The sequence below is a fragment of the Delphinus delphis genome, chromosome 17, assembly GCF_949987515.2.
Source record: "Delphinus delphis chromosome 17, mDelDel1.2, whole genome shotgun sequence".
Taxonomy (NCBI): domain Eukaryota; kingdom Metazoa; phylum Chordata; class Mammalia; order Artiodactyla; family Delphinidae; genus Delphinus; species Delphinus delphis.
Window position 1 is genome coordinate 78,079,651 of NC_082699.1, and position 18,901 is coordinate 78,098,551.

General features: G+C 56.6%; 1 protein-coding gene across 1 annotated transcript in view; it reads right to left on the reverse strand.

Moving 5' to 3' along the window:
• Positions 1–17,446, reverse strand: part of SLC45A4 (solute carrier family 45 member 4) — a 73,789-nt gene extending 56,343 nt beyond the window's left edge. The window contains exon 1 of the mRNA XM_059995252.1: positions 17,378–17,446. The gene's annotated coding sequence lies outside the window, so the exon portion shown is untranslated. The remainder of the gene's footprint in view (positions 1–17,377) is intronic.
• Between the last annotated feature and the right edge of the window lie 1,455 nt (positions 17,447–18,901).

An 18,901-nucleotide genomic window follows, 5' to 3' on the forward strand; every position in this document is an offset into this window, starting at 1 on the left:
AAGTAACTCTACTCTGTTTATTTGGTCTCTCTCCTGGGGGATAAAAACCTAATCCAATATACCAAATTGGCCCCTGTCCGGCTCAGTTCTGCAAAGAGGCTGAGATGCAGAAAGCTTCTCGCTCCCTCTGGCGGGTCCTCCTGGACGCTGCCCCCTCCCCAGCCCAGGGACTCCTCTGTGTCCCCACGGGGCCTCACACGGGAGAAAGCAAGTGTCCACTCCGCCGTGTGTCTCCTGGGCGTTCACCCCACGCACCGGCCCCCAGCAAGGCCAACTCCGGAGAACGCGTGACTGGAAAGGCCTGAGAAGAACCAGAAACGGAGCTGAGTGGGGCTCAGGGTCAGCGCGGCTCCCCAGCAGGGTTCCTTCCACCGCCCAGGCCGGCTCCCTCCACCGCCCGCGTTTCACCGTCTCCAGCAAGGGAGAAGGAAGCGCGAGTCCCTGCCTTCACTCCGGGCCTCGGCCCGAGAGCTTCTGCAACAGCAGCCGCTGGGACCACACCCGACACCCAAAATCTCAACAGGCCTTCCTGGGTCACGACCCCACTTATCACTCTGAGCTGAGGGCCACAGCCTCGCGCCACGGCCGGTCCCTGCCTGGGCTGCAATACCGGCAGTCACCCACAGCTGTTCAACCTTCACCTGAAGCATCGCTGAGTGCCCCCTCCAGGCTGACAGGCCCTGTGCTCAGCCCAGACCACAGCGTGTCCCATTTTTCCGCAGAGGGACCCAACTCAGAGGACTGGACACACACTCCCAGGGTATAAATCCCATCCGAGCAGCTGGTCTTTAAACTCCTGCGCGTCTGCATGTCCTGCGGTGCACATCTGTGCCCACGTTCACTGAAGGTGTTTCCCGAGGACCTGCACGCCCCCAGAAACAAGGCCAGCAAGGCGAGGGGGAAAGCGAGAGGCAGGGACAGGATGCACACTGAAGGCCCATGACAGAGGCTGGTACCAAACGCTCAAGAGACAGAGGAAGGAGCAACTGAACGCACAGGTTTGTACACACTTCCTGAGGCCCTCCCGAGGGAGCCCAGGATGTGTGCAAACATGAGGGTGTTTAGTCTTCCCCAGACAGTCCCTGAAGACGCTCCATCAGGAGTTTCAGCAACGCTTCTAGAACCCGTGAGGGGGCTTTTCACCCTCTGACGTCAGTCCACAAGCAGGGAGTCCACAAGACACCGCTTCTCAGGACACATATGAGGGCTGTCAGCCGGAAGGGGCAGCGGGGAGGGAGGGCGTGAGGGGGTCACATGGAGGGAGGGCCGTGGGGGGCACTTCGGGCCCCCCTTCTGGGCATCTCCTGAGAGAGAGCTGCCTCAAAGGCACAAGGGAGACAGGCCTGGCTCCAGCCCTTTGGCAGCCCCTGGGCTAGGGCCCTAACACCTCCACCTGTGCCCCCTTCCCAGCCCCCGGCGAGGTGGGAGTCTGAGCTCACAGTCCCTCTGCTTCCAGCTCCCTGACAGAAAGATGGGACTTGGGAACAGACAAGGAGGAACAACGGTGGCTTACAGCAAATGCCCCTCTGTGCCCCCGGGAAGCTTCCCGGCGGGGAGCCCTGTGCGCTCACTGCAAACAGACCAAGGCAGAGTGAGGTACGAGCATGCAGGGCTACAGACATACCTTGCTGCATCTGGAAAAAACGCCTTTGAAGTACATTCTCTACCTAAGCCATCTTAAATCCTCTCCAGAGTAAGGCAAATATAAGCCCAATAAGTTACAGCTGAACAGCAAGCGCTTCCCCACTGAGGCCCAATGGACACAATAACCTGCATTAACCTGCCCCCGCCCTGGGCCCCTAACCCGCAGGAGGACTGCCCGTGTCTGCAGCCAGCCAGGAGACTCCCGCGGCCCCTCAGCCCCCTAACCCGCGGGAGGACTGCCCGTGTCTGCAGCCAGCCAGGAGGCGGCCCCTCAGCAGCAGCCCTCCCCTCCACGCCACTGTCGTCCACCTTGTGCACACCTGCCCCCAGCGAAACAAAAGTCACTGCCCTTTGCAAACTGCTCACACCTGCGTGCGGCCAGCCCCGCCGAGGTACCTTCCCCGCCAGCTGCAGGGGGCGGGGTGCTCCTCGTGATGCTGTAGGGCTCCGCCTGCAGTATCCATCACCCTACACTAAGAACGCCAGAACAGCAAAGCGGCAAACCAGGTCCCAAGACCACTGCCCGACCAAGGAAGCCACTGTCCTCTCCAGGCCGCAAGCACCGTCCCACCTCTCCCACTTCCACGAGCTCGGATCCCGCTTAAAACCACACGTGGAGAGCACTGCCATCACAGGAGAAAGGCCTGCTGGGCTGGCAGGAAGCCTGTGATAGACAAGCTATAAACTCAGCACACCTCACTCTCCCCTCCAGACTAATTTTAACAGGGAGAAGTCATAACCACAGCTACAAACCTTCCCTTGGGGATAGTTTACAGCATCATGACTCAGCTGCCCTGACGGCCTGACAGGTGAGGTCACCTGGGTGTGTCATGGGTGTTTTCATGAGTGAGCTACCATCAAACAGGGTCAGGCGAGCCGGGTGCGCACCTCGCCCGGGACCGCCCTCCCCAGCCTCCCTCCTCCAAGGCCCTCCAAGGCCCTGCGCCCCCTGACCACCCCAGGGCTGGCCCCCTTGTTAACCCTGCGTGGTGCATCCGGATTTCCAAATTCCTCCAAAGGAACATGGAACATTCCCAAGGCCAAGATGGCCGAGCTGGCTGAACAGCCAATTACAGGCAGTTAACTACAAATAGGAAAATTATGTATTTGGTTAAAGAGGTGTTTTTCTTTGGGGCATCTGATAAGTCTATCAAGAAAAGACTTCAGGCCGTAAAAGGCTCACTGCGCCACCTCCCATCACACCACCCTCCAAGGGCTGCAGCAGGTGCAGCTGGGCCAATGGCCGCTGGGCTGGGGGCTCAGACGGGCAGCAGCAGACCAGCACCCTAAGGGTTCCATTGGGGGGGCGAGCCATGGGCCCCTGGGCTCTTGTGCTGCCCCACCCCGTGCAGGCCCAGGCCCCTCCCAGCTCCCAGAATTCCAACCCTCCCAACCGGATCACAACTTGTGCGTACAGGCTGGCCACTCCCACGCCCCGACCCCAAGCTAGTCCCCCCCCACCCGGCACTGGGGAACCAGCTCCCACCCAGGGAACCAGAACCTCACTTCTGTTCACAGCCCGCCCTATTCCACAGCTGCTGCCAGGACACGGAGCCAAGCGTGCCGCACAGCCCAGCTGCCGGTCCCCCTGCTGGCCTCCTCCAGCACCACCTCCCTCCGCTCCCGCCCAGCTCGGCCCGACGTCCCTGCGCCCAGGAGTGCTGGCTCTGCCCCTGCACGAAGGCACACGCTCCAACACCCAACCCAGGAGTGGATGGCCCCCGGAAGGCCCGATTTCCCATGCGATCTCATCCCTTCCTCTCGGGAGCCGGCAAGTCTCTCCACAGATACTGGGTCTTCAACTGCTTCGTGCGGGTGCAACACTGCAGCTGAAACTCTGCAAGTACTTCCTAGGTGCCAATTACTATTGCAGATGTTTTCTATATGTGCACTCACTCCATCCTTGCAACAGTTCAACGTGGTGAATACTATTCTTAGCCCCAATTTACAGACAAGAAAACTGAGGCACTAGAGGTCACTTGTCCAGAAGGATGCTAAGTGGTGGGCACACAGGAACAGCAGCCCTGCCAGCGGTACCGCCTCCCAGTGCTCTTATGAGCCATCAACAGTGTTGCTAATGGGCTGGGAGAGACAGCAGGAATCAGAGGGGAGAGGCCAGAGCCCCATCCTGGTCTTGCTTCTTCGTGGGAATCCTCCTCCTCCAAATGAAGAGGTCAGGCAGGCAGCTGGACACGGGTGTCTAGAACCACGGCACACTTTGGAAACGTGGCGTGAAACGGCACAGAGAGGCTGCTGGGTGCGAGGTGGGGAGCCAGCGAGGGCTGTGCTTGCTCCTTTCAAGGAAGAAATTAAAACCTGGCCTGATCAAAAGTCTTAGTTTAGGGCTTCCCTGGTGGCGCAGTGGTTGGGAGTCCGCCTGCCGATGCAGGGGACACGGGTTTGTGCCCCGGTCCGGGAGGATCCCACATGCTGCGGAGCGGCTGGGCCCGTGAGCCATGGCCGCTGGGCCTGCAGGTCCAGAGCCTGTGCTCTGCAACGGGAGAGGCCACAGCAGTGAGAGGCCCGCGTACCGCAAAAAAAAAAAAAAAAAAAAAAAAAAAAAAAAAAAGGTTTAAAACAATCTTTACTTCACCTTTCACACACAATAACAACCATTAGAGTGAAGCATAAAGTCACAAAGATGTGATTTGACTTGTGGCTTCCCATAATTCTAATCCTTAGGGCTGCAGATGGGGTAAGAGATTGCTGAGAATTATCAGGAACTGCTGTGCTTCCTTTTCTGGAGAGCATGCAGAGGTGATCTGATAAGCGGGTGGGACTCTGGGTTCTTCCCCACTTAGCGGAGGTGGGCTGGAAAGGATCACACGTCCTGTCTCAAGAAAAACTAACTGGCCCAGTGGCAGAGGCGGGGGCGGGGGGGTCCCGGGTGGCTCTGGGCTCTGCAGAGGGGGCCCGGAGGAGGTCGGTGCTGAAGGCCGGAGGAAACCCCAGGCCCCCCTGCTCTGCCAGGCAAACAGACTCAGGGCAAAGCAGGCCCAGGACACAGGGGCACCAAGGGGAGCCTGGCCCTGCAGCTTCAGACCTAAGAAACACGCTGTCCCTCAAGTTATCAATGAAAAGGAGCTGGTGGGGGACTGGAATCCTAGACATCCCCCCAAAGAACTTGAAATAAAATACACATTCCTGGTGGCACAGTGGTTAAGAATCTGCCTGCCAGTGCAGGGGACACAGGTTCGAGCCGTGGCCCGGGAAGATCCCACATGCCGTGGAGCAACTAAGCCCGTGCGCCACAAATACCGAGCCTGCGCTCTAGAGCCCGTGAGCCACAACTACTGAGCCTGTGCTCTAGAGCCCACAAGCCACAACTGCTGAGCCTGTGCACCACAACTACTGAAGCCTGCGCACCTAGAGCCCATGCTCCGCAACAAGAGAAGCCACCGCAATGAGAAGCCCGCGCACCACAACGAAGAGTAGCCCCCGCTAGCCACTAGAGAAAGCGCACGCGCAGCAACAAAGGCCCAACGCAGCCAAAACAAAAAAAAAGAGCAAAACTTAAAAAGTACACATTACGATATCAGAGTCCGCTATACACATTACATACATATAATGTGTATTATGTACAATATGCCATGCTGTACAGTTAAATAATGTCCTAACAGATAACTTGCTGTAACATAATACACACACATATGAGAGAGTATGCTGCACTATAACGTTACACCTCATATAAATGAATACATCCGTCTCATGGTACCCATGAGGGACTGGTTTCAGGACTCCCTTAAACTATAAAACTGCATGGTGTGGTCGGCCCTCCATATCCGTGGATGGGAAACCCGCAGGTGCGGGGGGCCCGCTCTCCAAGCCACGGCCACATCCACCTCTGGGATTAACCACATAAGGGGCAGCGCCGGCAGAGGTCTAACCCAGCGCCCCTCTTGAGGACTTGGCACTAGCACCAAGGCCCCGCGAGTGGCAGCTGTGAGCCTGACCCTTCCACCTCGGCTTAGCTTGGGCTGGGAATTCCACCCGCCACCCAATATGACATTGCTCGGTTCTCTTGGACAACCTTGACTCTCGGAGGCTCCTGCTGCTAATTTTAACTACACTACATTCCCCACAAAGTGAACTGGAGCATCCCAATGTCACTGTCATGACAGCATCCCACAGCCGCTCTAGCTGGCGCTCAGACCACGGCTTTCAGACTCTCCAGTGCCATTGACGGACCCCCGAGTACAGTGGGCCGTCGCCCCACATCCCAGTCACAGCAGCCGGGAAACACCTCGAGCCACCGCCCTCGGGGCTGATCCCTGGAACTGCCAATCGGGGAGTGCCAGCCGCTCCATGTGACGGACCAGGCAGCCCACCGTGCAGGGCCCTCTACCAGGGCCCGGGGACCATACTCGGGGGTGTCAGGAGACCCATGAATCCTCCATAACACACACAAAAGATGGTGTCTCTGCACTTTTGAGAGAAAGAGGTCCATAACTTTCAGCAAAGTCTCAAAGGAGTCCATGACCCCAACCAGGTGGAGGGAAGGAGGAGGGAAGCAGAGTCACTCAACTGCCCAGAGGGATTCTTGCTGTGATAGGGCTGTTACATCATCTTTTCATGATTTTTTAAAGTCAGTCTTTACTTTTGTAATTTCCTTTAGAATTTAGTTGAGCAATTTAGGTTCAAACAAACAAACAAAAAAGGCAGGTAGAAACAAAGGAAAGTGGAAAGATCAATTCTAAATCTAGGAAAACCGACAAGGACCAGCCTAGATTACTGCGGAGCTGAGAATTTTCTGGAGCACACACACACACTCACACGCACGCACATACACACACACACGGTGACATCAGAAAGTAAAGATCAAACCACAATTTCTACAATTTATCCTAAAGGAAGAGACAAAAATACAAACCACTGTAAGTAAAACGACTGTCATTCTGTCAAACGAAATAAAGTCAGCCTGGCAAGCCCTGATGTCTGGACTGGAGTCCAGGATAAATGTTATTTACTTGGTTTGCCAGGGCGATAATGAGCTTGTTTTGAACCTTCTGTATATTGTATTAGCTCATTCATTTTGAAAAGTAACCCAGGACGGGGCAAGCTGGGGAGGCACGAGTGAGAAAAAAACAGGTCAGCAAAACACTGGCCTCACATTTCATAAACAAACACGAGCTGTACTCCAGGTAATACGTTAACTTGATCTGCACTTAAACGTGGGGTCTGGGCATCGCCCATCTCCCTCAGACCCAGAGAACAGTCCTGCTCTTCCCTTGGTGCCTGGCTCCAGAGCCGTCCACCAGGCGCTGGGACCACAGGGTTCAGACCGCGATCCAGCCCAGGCTCTCCGCCCTCTTCCAGCCCCTCACTGTACCCCCAGTGCACGTGCATCAGGGGGCTCAAGCTGCCCTCGAGATGCTCCAAAGCTACCCTGCACACCACGGAGCCCATGTGCAGCCCCGGGAAAGGAGAAAGCGGCCTGTGCACAAGGGGCCTGAAACCCACAAGCCCATGGGGGGCCTGGGTTTCTCAGCGGCACTGCCAAGACCCCAACTTACCATAAAACCCACAGCTGTCAGCTCCCATGCCAGGCGGCAGAAGGCAGGAGGCTGGTCCCACATGCCGGCACACTCTGCCCAGGGGTAGAGCAGGAGAGCCGAGGGCACTGGGCTCCCAGGCTCCCGCCCTGACGCGTCACCACTGGTTGACCAGGACCCCCTGTGGAAGGCCACCCCACCTCCTACAGACCCCTCCCCTCGCATGGCCCTGGTCACTGCTGCTCCCAGTGCCCCTCGGCCCAGGGGTGGCTTCCAGAGGGGCTGCTGTGGTCCCGGAGCCCTGCCCACCCCTTTGTATGGTGCTAACTCTCCCGGCTCTGCCTGTGGAGGCCACCTGCTTCCTGCCACCAGCAGGATGAGAACGATACAGCCAGAGTACCCCTCCATGACACCGACACACATGCGGTCACCCCGGGGCACGGAAGCTGGCAACGGCAAATCCCGCGACCTCCAGACAAGTATGAAGGAGGGACTCTCTGAAGTTCTTGGTCAATTTGTTATCAAATCAAGACAAAACCCATCAGCCTTGAAACTGACCCTCAGCTGCAAGACAGTAAGTAGGAAGTGCAAGCAGATTCTGAGGCCTGCGTGCCCTCAGGGCCCAAGGCACACGTGACTCATCAGAACTGGGTTCACACACATACGCGCAGCCACTGCCACTCGGGTCAGTGGCGAGGAAAACAGAACCTAAAGGCAACTCCACATAAACTGGACATGTAGGCCCCACTTAACGCAAATTAGCAATTCACCGTAAAGACAGCAATTTACTTACATCACACCCACAACGTGGAAAAAACGCATGGCGCTCTGCAAAGTACAGGATGGAACCACAAAGGCACCACTGCCGACGGCCACATGTGCTCCCTCTGGCTTCCAGGGGTGGGGAGGCAGTTATGCTGGGAAATGAACACTGTCAGTCCCTCAATCCCATTATTAAAGGTAAGAATATCTCACTTCCCTGGTGGTGCAGTGGTTGAGAATCTGCCTGCCAACACAGGGGACACGGGTTCGAGCCCTGGTCCGGGAAGATCCCACATGCCGCGGAGCAACTAAGCCGGTGCGCCACAACTACTGAGCCTGCGCTCTAGAGCCCGTGCGCCACAACTACTGAAGCCCGCGCTCTAGAGCCCACGAGCCACAGCGAAAGTAGGTCCCACTCACCACAACCAGAGAAAGCCCGCACAGAGCAACGAAGACCCGACACAGCAATCAATCAATCAATAGAAATGGGGATAACAGCTCATCAAGGGCTGTTTTACGTTCAAATGCCAGAAGCTGTGCGTGAAAGCTGCCCAGCACTCAGCAGACGCCAGGGCGGACGGAGCCCCTTCTCGGCCCCCCACCTGCTACCCTGCGACGGGTTCCGCGGCAGAGAAACTGGTCTGCAGCAGCCACCTTCCCGCGGGGACCTGGGGGGTGTGCAGGCTTCACCAAGCGGATACAGCTTCAGTCTCATCTCCTGAGCTGCCCAGGAGCCCCGGCCGCAGCAAGAACACGGGGACCCTGAGGAGGGGAGACTGGAAACCAGGCCAGGAGAGCAGCTGGGGGAGTGGGGAGGGACACGCACTTACCGGGGCAGGGGGCTTGGTTGATCCGTGAGCAAACACACTTAAGCCACGTCTAATCCGTGTGCTTCGACAGGCACGTGCTGAAGGCAGCTCCTTCCCATCAGCCGAACCGCAGTGGGCAGGGCACAGCGGGGCCCCACAGATGCCACTCGTGGCAGAGAAGAATGGATCTGAGAAGTTCAAGGACTCCATGCCGGCCAGCAGCACATCTTGCCCCGTCCTCCAGCTCTGGGGCAAAGGCCTTGCCCCGCCCAGCAGTCCAGGCGGTCAGGCTCCGGCGAGGGCAGCACCATCGAAGCTTGGCGGTGCCTCTTCCCCGGACACATCACTGTGGCAACCCAGGTGGGGTCGTCACTTATTAAAATAGATGTAGTTGAAGGGGCATCCCATCTCCACCATCCAAAGCAGCACTGCGTCCTCAGGCCCTGACAGTCAGGCTTTATTTCTTCCTGAGCCAGCTATAAGAGCCTCCACTTCCAAGAAACCCTCCCTGAACAGGCTCACCTGAGGATGATAATAATTATCTTGTGTGCTCGGCCAGCACAGTCATCACTCTTGTTTGTGTATTATTCTTCAGCTGTCACCTCTCTGCTTAGGCTAAAACTGTTTTTGCATCTCCCACTGTCCCTAGCAGATTTTCTAACAGAGGCATTCAATCCCGAGATAGAATTCCAGATGGACTCCTTAAGGCCTCTGGGCCTCAGTTTTCTCATCTATACACCGGGGATACCACCCCTCCCGTGCAGAGTGACCAGCAAATTCAGAAGTTAACCCGGGGGCTTCCCTGGTGGTGCAGTGGTTGAGAGTCCGCCCGCCGATGCAGGGGACACGGGTTCGTGCCCAGGTTTGGGAGGATCCCACATGCCGCGGAGCGGCTAGGCCCGTGAGCCATGGCCGCTGAGCCTGTGCTCCGCAACGGGAGAGGCCACAACAGTGAGAGGCCCGCGTACCGCAAAAAAAAAAAAAAAAAAACTGTTAAAACTCTCCCCAAACCATATGGTAGCCAGGCAGGCGGCATGGCCTGCACTCCCTGGGCTTCCAGGCTCTCCCAGCCCCTCGAGACTGAATCAAAGGCCTATCTGAACTTCACAACCACAAACTGCCCCCTTCCACAGGGCTCTTATCGGCGCACAGCCTCTCCGCAGTTGCTCAAACGGTCAGGAATTAACCAAGGACTGATAGCGAGCCGGTGACACTGCCCGTCGTCTACCTGCACCCCCAGGATGCCGCACAAGCCCTCCGTCTCTTCTCACCGTCTGCGGTGTTAGCGTGACTGCCACCGCCTTGTTCACTTGCTGAAAACATGGTCCCCATTTTATTTCGCGTCTGGTGAGTGTTAAACATTTCATTCTGTGGAAATGCACTGATATTTTCCACACGGAGTCACAGCACTGAAGAGAAAACCATGATCCCCAAACTTCAGAAACACGTATATGTGTCTGGGTGGAGGCGACCCCCAGGGCTCACGGTGCCACGGAGGAGACCCAAGACCTCGGGCCCAGCACCCCCATGGGTGAGCTCCAAGGCTCAGCCGCTTACTGTGTGGCTTCAGGCGAGTCGCTTAACCTCTCTGTGCCTCCTTTTCCTCTCTAAAATGCAGCACAGACCCGGCCGGGTTGTTAGAGGCTGAGCCGAGTGCTCTGCACAGGACCCAGCCCTCCACGTGTTACTTCCCTGGGCCCGCTAAGTGCCAGGAACAAGTACGCATTATGCTCCCCTGCTTCTAACAGAGGCTGAAGCTCCGAGCTGTGGGCGGCTTCTGGGCCAAGGTCACCACGTCAGCGATGGCACAGCCCCGGGCTCTACGACATTTCTGCTGCAGAGTAAGGCACAGGGCCCCTCCGGATCCTCTTCAGAATTAAGAACACTTTCAACATCTGAATAATTCAAGGATGAGCTAGCTAGGCATGTTTTAGACAGCCCTGAGCTTTGTCTCAGCTGCCCGTCCCACTAGGCTCGCTGAGAACCTAGCCCACCGTCTGGCAAATCCAAGAAAAGGGCAGCCTCAACCCCACAATCCTCCCCAGCACCAAATCCCAGCTGCCTTCGGTGGGCACCAGAATGACGGAGAAGCAGCGCTGGAGGCCCCCGGAAGGCCCGGCTCCAAATCCCAGCTGCCCTCGGTGGGTGCCCAGAGTGACAGAGAAGCAGCGCTGGAGGCCCCCGGAAGGCCCAGCTCCAACCAGCAGAGGGCCTGATGGGGAGGCTTTTTGTCCACCGAGCTTTTAATGCGACAGTTTTACGTAAGTGATGTTAAAAAGCCACTAACGGTGACTCTAGTATCCCAGTTCCCCCAGCACGACATGCATACTGAACCCCGCTGTGCAGGGTCACCTGGGCACCCTGATCTCCCGTGGGCAGCCCAGGCCTGTCTCTAAGCCCTTGTTGTAAGGGCCTTAACCCTTGATTTTAGCATCAAGGCCCAAAATGCCAAGTGTAAACTGGGATTTGTGCGCAGAGCTCAATGGAGGCTCCTCACCCAACCCCCCTCCACAGGGCGGGTGAGGCTGCACCGCCTGGCCCATCTCCTCACTACCTGGATACACCCCAGGATCCCTGGAACATGACCCCACCTTCACTTATCTCTAGAAACAAAGGTTCTGCCTCACAATCTGAGGAACCATGTTGTCCACATTCAACGTGAAGCATTCCTAAGTGGATTGCTAACAGCTGGATCTGAGGACAAACGATGGTAGGACTTGAAGCTGACCCCCATGAGCAACGTCCACAGAGCTGGGCGAGCAGCCTTGCCCTCCTCCCCACCACGTGAATTAGCAGAGACCCCTGGCTACTCAGGATCTCTCACGGGTCACAGGCTATCCCCCAACACCGCGTTCTACAGCCCTGGAGCCAAAGAACTTCCTGTTTCAGGGCGTGAAGGCAGAGCAATCTGTCGTTGTTTAATTACTAAACTTACTTTCCTATCCAATTTCAATTGGCTCTTAGGCTAAACACAGTAAGTGTCCATGCTTTGAGAGCATCTCCAGCTTAGCTAAGAGAACACCAGCCCAGGACTTCCAAACAGCTCGGAGGAAGGTTTGGGAACTAACACCAACCTCACCCGCTTCTCAGGGAGAGAGGCCCCATTTCCACAAACCCCGACCCGTCAGGCTCCTCTGTACCCCCAGGGGCCCTCCCCCAGCCCAGGGGCCCTCGCCCTGGAGACCAGCAAAGACCGCGCTCTCCTCCCTGCAGACACACTCACTGCAGCCGGAGAAGGGAGCCGGGCAGAGCAAGCTGACAGGATCCCCGCAGGGCGAACGAAAACCTCTTTAACTCAGAGCACTATTCCATAGGCTTCAATTTTAACCCAACCAAATAAAAACGCGTTGCCACTAACCAAAATGCGCACTTACAAGCTGTACTGCCTTTTGCCCTTTAACACAGTCCATCTAGGAAACATGCAATCAAATATGCAAGTACACGTGGATCAGCATGGACGCCACCACTTAGTGAAGTAGTGGCAGATACTCTACCCCTCCACACCGAGCACAGTAAGGTGACAGAGCAGCACCGCACCTTAAGGCATGGGTGCAAACGCAAAGGCGTTCTCAGGGTTCTCAGGTGTGGGTGACTTGGAGAGTCTGAGTTCACAGATCCTCAGCGCTGAACTGCCTGTGACAGGGCCGGTGGTGAAGTCCCAGCCTCAGTGCCCTCCCCCTCCACCAAGGTCACCTTCACACTCTCCCTTCCTCAGTCCCTGTGGTGGGGTGTAACTGGCATCAAGGACAGATGGGTAATTTCTTTAACTGAGGCACCTTAAAGGGACCCTCCCCCCACAACCCAGCTAGCTCTTTAAGACACGCTTGCCAATGTTTTTATTTTGTACATCCAGTAATTATCGAGATCAACAATACATTTCTGCTTCTGTGACCACTTTTGCACTGACAATATTTACAGTGACAAAAAATTCTTCTGGATTAACACAGCCTCACAATCACAGAAATGTTTTAAATTGCGGTTTATGTGTACTCTGGGGACAGAGAAGTGTGAACAATGACCGACAAAAGGCTTTCAAGTATCAAAGTGCGTGGCCTTAGAGTAAAATCCGGGAGGGAAAGTGGAGCAAACATAGGAGCTCAGGAAGAAACGAAGATGCACATGTTAAAACTGTTCAGAACACTTTGCTCCTTTTTTCAAAGGGCGATGGTAGGCTTTCAAGTCATTAGAGCGTTTCATTATTTTAAACGACAAGGAAAAAGTTTAGATGTCAACTTAAAAAGGTGCCCATAGTTTTTCAAAGTTATTTTACAGAACAGGTCAAAAATGTCTGAAGATCTCTGCTTTAAGGCAATATACCTCTGAAACAGCCCCAACTTAACAGGTGATCGCAATGGTGAAAGCGCAGCCTTCCACACCCTCAGCTGGTGCCCCTCCTCCGTCCATGCCCTCTGGATAAACAAGTTCATCCCAAACCCCTCCCCTCAAGATAATTGATGGGAAAATATTCCTTTCTCTTTCCAAACCCAAACTCATCCTCTTTTGGATAAATACGTTTCCTTAAAATGGTGACGAAAACGTTGGCAACGAGGAGCTTATTTACTGTTGTCTGGCCTTGCAATATCCAAGTGGTCGCTTAAAACTGTGCAGCGAGATCTGCATGTAAAAGTACAGCAACCACTACATCTGGACCAGAAATGCACTCTCTTTATCTGTATTAAGGGTTTGCTATGAATTTTGCACTCAAGATTTTCCTTTCTTTGAAATGGGAAGAATTTGATTGCCAACCAGTTCACCTGGCTCCAGGATTTAAAGACAAAACCCCAGGAGAGACCCTCCAGCAAACTCCAAAAACTCAAAACCAGCTGCGCCACATAATCCCAGGTTGGAAAGTACTTTTTCAAGGCGGCACAGTAAAGCACCTCTCGGGCACTGCTTCAGGAATGCAGGTTTCCTCACTGCCAGCGAAATCCTTCAACAGGCTTGGGAGGATGCAAACACCAACGACCCAGGTGGAACAAAGCTTCCCTCACCTGGGCTTGGGGCCAAGCAGAGTGCGGGGGGAGTGAGGGCAAGGCAGCCTTGCTCAGTAACTTGAAAAGACTCTGCAAATCCTCCAGCTGCGGGAGGATCCCACCTTAGGACAGCCAGCACCCCAACCCTGCACTTGGGGGGCAAAATGCCCAGCACAGCGTGCGCCCTCACTGGGGGCTCCCTGCGGGCCCTCCTATGGACCCTGGTGACCTGTCTTGCGTGAGCTTCCAAACTAGCCAAAGAGAACTCAGAAACCTCTCCAACCTTGGGAACCTGTTTCCTTTCCCATCATCTCTCTCAAAAAGCTAGCAGTGTACTTAACCCAAGATGAGCGCACTCAACAAACGACCCAGACAGACCCACTGCCCATGCATCCGGGCAGCACATCCGCGTCGGCTATGGTGGGAACGACAAGTGTCCAGGCCCTGCTGCAGGACCCGGGTGTAAAAGGAACACTTAGTGCCACGGAAACAGCGGGGATCATGCTGTTGCCCCGCAAGCCTGTGGGTCTTAATCTTCTTAAAATGCCTCCTCTAAAAGTCACTTGCCAAAGGAGCAGCGACACAAAGCAATGTCACCACTGCCCAAGTGGCAGCGGGATGGAAATGACTGCCGTGAATACTGCTGTGAACAGAGGCAGGGAAGCCTCCTTTGCACCCACATTGAAAAGGTCCACAATCTCCCCGTTCGCGGAAGTGCCTTATTTCACAAAGGCTTAGTTAGCATTTGATACCCTTAAAAAAAAAAAAAAGCCACTCGAAGCACATTTTGAAAGTTCCATGTTTAAAAAGATCCTTGTTCATTGATTTTGGTGGGATAATTAAGCTGATGTAAACAAGGGGACCTTGTCCAGGCACGGGTGGGGGAGGGGTGGCGGGCCTGGCCTCGGCCTGGGAGCCCCTGCTCGGGGGGTCCCCTCCCACCCCCTCCTTTCTATGTGGCCTCTCTTCATCTGGGAGGCTTTTTCCCTCCGGTCAGATTTCCACTCGGCAGAGCTAAAGTGCTCTCATGTCTCCTGGCTTGGAGTCGAGGCAGCCCTCCTAATGGGGTTTTGCTGAGTACACCTTCAACAACGGAATTCTGCTGTGATTAAAAAAAAAAAAAAAAATCTAGGAAACCAGAGGAAGCGAGTGCGGAGCAGCATCCTCGCCCGTCCTCAGTAGGGAACACGGCTTCCAGCGCATTCCGGCTCCGCAAATTACAGACACGGGTCTGCCAGGGGTGTTCCCGAGGAGGGCACTGCAATTTGGGGTTGTCTGCCACCTACGGCGCTCACCAGTCACCCTCACTCCGTGCCAGGCTGTTAGGTCACGAACCACCCCTGCCGGCTACACAGGTCTGGGCTTCCGGGCCCCACAGGACGAGTGAGAGAGGGCAGAGGGTGCAGACGACTGACAGGGACCAACCGGCGCCACAGGCAGCAAATGAGAGCAAAGCCCAGACCCCGGGGAAGCCCGTCCACTCTCCTCCCCACCCGCCCCTCTGACAACACGGACAAAACCAATCCAACACCAAGTACCCTAAATGCTGGCTAAAATACCTTCCTGGGCCCCCTTCCTCCACTGGAGCTGGGGAGCTGCCACAGCTGCAGCCCCTCCTCCCCTGCAGACCTGCAGGGCGGGATCTCCCGGCTCCGAGAGGGCAGGGTCCCGTTCCCAGGCTCCTCCCGCCCCATCCCACTCTCCAACAAGCAAAGTTGAAGGCAGAGAGGGCCCCAGGACGTTAAAAACTGCAAGCCGCCTTGGAGATCACCCAGTCCAATCTCTGCTCTGCTTTCACGATGCGACAAGGGCCAAGGCTGCAGCACGCATCTCTGCAAGGAAAGCTGGCAACTCTCACAGGCCCAGAGCCCCCTGGGCAGCCTCCCCGGGGGGACACCCAGTCCACACAACACCCGACACTAAATACCTCATATGCATTTCAAATATATCTCAAACGATCCCCTTCTCCCCTTTACAGCTGCTGCCCATGAAAAACAATTAGCCTGAATGGGACTGAAAGTCCTGATTTTTAAGACAACCTACTCCCCACCCTCTCTCCAGAACCCCTGGCGTTTTATGTCTGCCTGGGTCTTCCCACCTGGGGCCTACATAGCTCCAGGCCACAGTCACTGCACCTCCCCACCTTCAAGTGGATTCTGCAAGATCTCTCAAGCACTGAACAAACTCTTACTCCTTCTTTTAATACATAATTCAGATCTAGCAGCAAAGTGAGAAGATTATTGCTTTTTTTTTTAAAGGAGGCTGGGGTCACTGTTTCTCATGCCCAGCCATTTAGTACACTTCATCGGTAAACCAATGCTCCAGTTTTTTTATATTCTTCCTTTTTCTCCTACTACAAGCACAAAATGGAAGAGACGAAAGATTCCCCCTGTGGGTAACCCTACCTGTCCGTTACTGACGGGAGAAGCAGAGACGCTGAGGTGCAGGGAAGGGCAGGGCTCACTCACGTAATGCCGCAAAGATCGGCCTGGGTTTTCCCAGGAGAAACAGGCTTCGATCCGGACAATCATGTGAACCCACAACAGCTGCTTCGATCACTCATCCCCTACACCCTCCTGCCGCCCCAGGCCTTAGGCTACGAGATGCCCCCCAAACCAGAAGCGACAAGGCCCCTTTTTGCGGGAGTCAACTGGGGTATCCAATGGGGCTGACTGGCTCAGTCTGACCCATCAGTGCCCCCACTGGAAAGGAAAAAAATCTCACACTCCCTAGGAGATCAAGTGTGTGTCCCCCCACGCACACACAAACACACACCTAGAATCACTATGAATGGTTAATCAGGAGGCTGTGCTTTTTTTTTCAAACCACCGCCCCTCCCATTTTGACATACCTCCTCTGAAAAAGCCCTTTGCTGGAATGTGTTCCCCCGGAGCCCAGTCAAGAGCAACACACCTTGGGGAGGAATGGGTTAAGTTCAAGAGCTCTAGGAGGGCGAGGCAGGAGGGAAAGGGAAAGCGGTGCAGAGATGCAGATGAATGTGCCGGGACTTCTGCAGGGCAGGGGCTCTGGACCTGGATGCACCGAGGCACTGGCCCCTCTCCTCCAGGCACAGCTTGGCTGCGGGAAATAGAGGTGTCTTCAAAGGGACAGACCAGAGGACAGTGCAGATAAGACAAAAACACAGGCACAGCCCCGGGGGTCAGCTCGGAGTTCCAAGTGTGGAAGCCCGGCTAGGCGTGCTGAGGGCGTGCGTGTGCTGGGGGCAGGAGGGGTTCAGGCAAAGGGGACAGAGGCTGAACTCTCAGAAGTTGGCGACATCAAACCGAGGGCGCAGGGAAGGGTCGGGACCTAGGGGGCGAGGCGCCAGGCTTCCTCCGGGTAGAGTAACCCGAGAAGACAGGGGTGGGGGACGCTGAGGGATGCGACCAGGACAGGGTCCATGGGAAGGTGCACACCGCGGCGAGGGGCCCGGGATGTTCCAGGAGGCTGGGGGGACGAAGACGAGGACGGCAGGTGCAGTCGGGGAGAAGGGAGAGGGCCAAGGACAGGGGCGGGTGTCCAGGCGGGAGAAGGCTCCCGGCCATGGCGTGGGAGCACCCTCCCCGGGGAAGAGATGCCGAGGAGGGCCGGGAGCGGGACCCGGAGCTCGAGGTCGCGCGGGGGTGGGGTGGACATGGGAAGCAGCAGGTGCCGGGTGCCCAGGTGCGGGGTCGGGGGCGGCTGCCCGGCCGCTCACCTGTCTCCTCCGGCCGGGGCCGCGGGGCGGCGGCGCGGCGGGGCGGCCGGGCCGGGCCGGGCAGTGGCGGCGGGGGCGCGGCGCTCCGGGTGCGGCGGCGGCGGGACCCGGCGACGGCTGCTCCTCGGCCGGCCGGCCGGGCAGGCGGTCAGTCAGCGATAGACCCGGGGTCAGAAGGAGCGCTTGTGAGGCTGTGGCCGGCGCGCGGGGACAACGCCGCTTTATCAGGTCGGAAACAGCCGCCGCGCGCCGCTTCCGCTGACGCAGCGCCGGCCTGCGCTCATGACTATGCAGCAGCCGCCGCGGGGGTCAGGGCGGGGCTCGCGTCGTGCGCGCCGATTGGTCTCCGTGCACCCCGCCCACTGCTCGGCCCCGCCCCGCCTGCCGAGGCCCCGCCCCTGGACCGGCCCCGCCCCTGGCCGCATCCAGCCTCCGGCCTCGGGGTAGGGGCTGCCGTGCCTACCCCCCCAGCCCCCGCTCCTCGAGGCATGAGCACCAGACCGTAACCTGGAGCCCTGACCCCCGACCCCGGCTGCGTGCCTCTCGGTAGCCGCGGGAGGGAGAACCTGCAACCCCCGTCTCTCCCGTTCACCCCGCTCCTCCCTCTCCCCAAACGCCCTCCTCGCAGAGGGGCCTGGAGAGCCCCTTGGCCCGCCACCAGCCTAGACCTCTGCAAACTCCCTCCTCCCAGCCCAACCCCCGCCCCCAGCCCTTGACGGGAAGGGTGGGCTCCGCCGCCAGCTGCGACGGCAAACACCCTCCTCTTACCCTCCACTCGGTCGTCCCTACCTCGCCCTGATACATCTCCCCCTCCCCGCGCCACCCCCATCTCCCACGCTCAGTGCGCCCCCCTCCCCACCCCCTGCCCCTTCCAGTCGATGAGCGCCCCGGAGAGCTGGGGAGGACCCCGGACCTGGGGCCTTCCACTCCGCAGCCTGACTCATGGCACGGCACCGATCCAGTATCAGCCAGCAAGCAGCGTGGCTGTAATCCCTGGGATGGGGCTAATGGGAACTCCTGGGGACAAGGTCGGGGAAGGCAGCTTGATAAACAGTGAAACAGATGATATAATGGGCTGAGGTCAGACAGCCCTGCGCCCATGCCAGGGTTTAAGTGGCTTTGGAGAAATTACTTCACCTCTCAGAGCCTGGGTGTCCTCATCTGTAATATAGAGATCATAAAATCCATCTCATGGGGTTGCTGAAGGGATTGAGACATAAAGAGTGCACTGCACAGCCTCCGGAGCAGTAAAAATGGGGAAATCTGATAATATGAAGTGTTGACAGGGAAGTGGAGCAACTGGAACTCTCATACCCCACTTAGTGGGGCTGCAAAGTGATGCAGCCATCTTGGAAATCTGTTTAGAAGTACTGGATTCTATGTAAACCCTATGACCTCCTAGATGCTTATCTTATATGAGTCTTTTTCTGTTCATAGCAGCACTGTTTGTAATAGCCAGAAAGTGGAAGTTACCCAAATGCCTATCAACCATAGAATGGATACATAAATTGTGATATATTCACA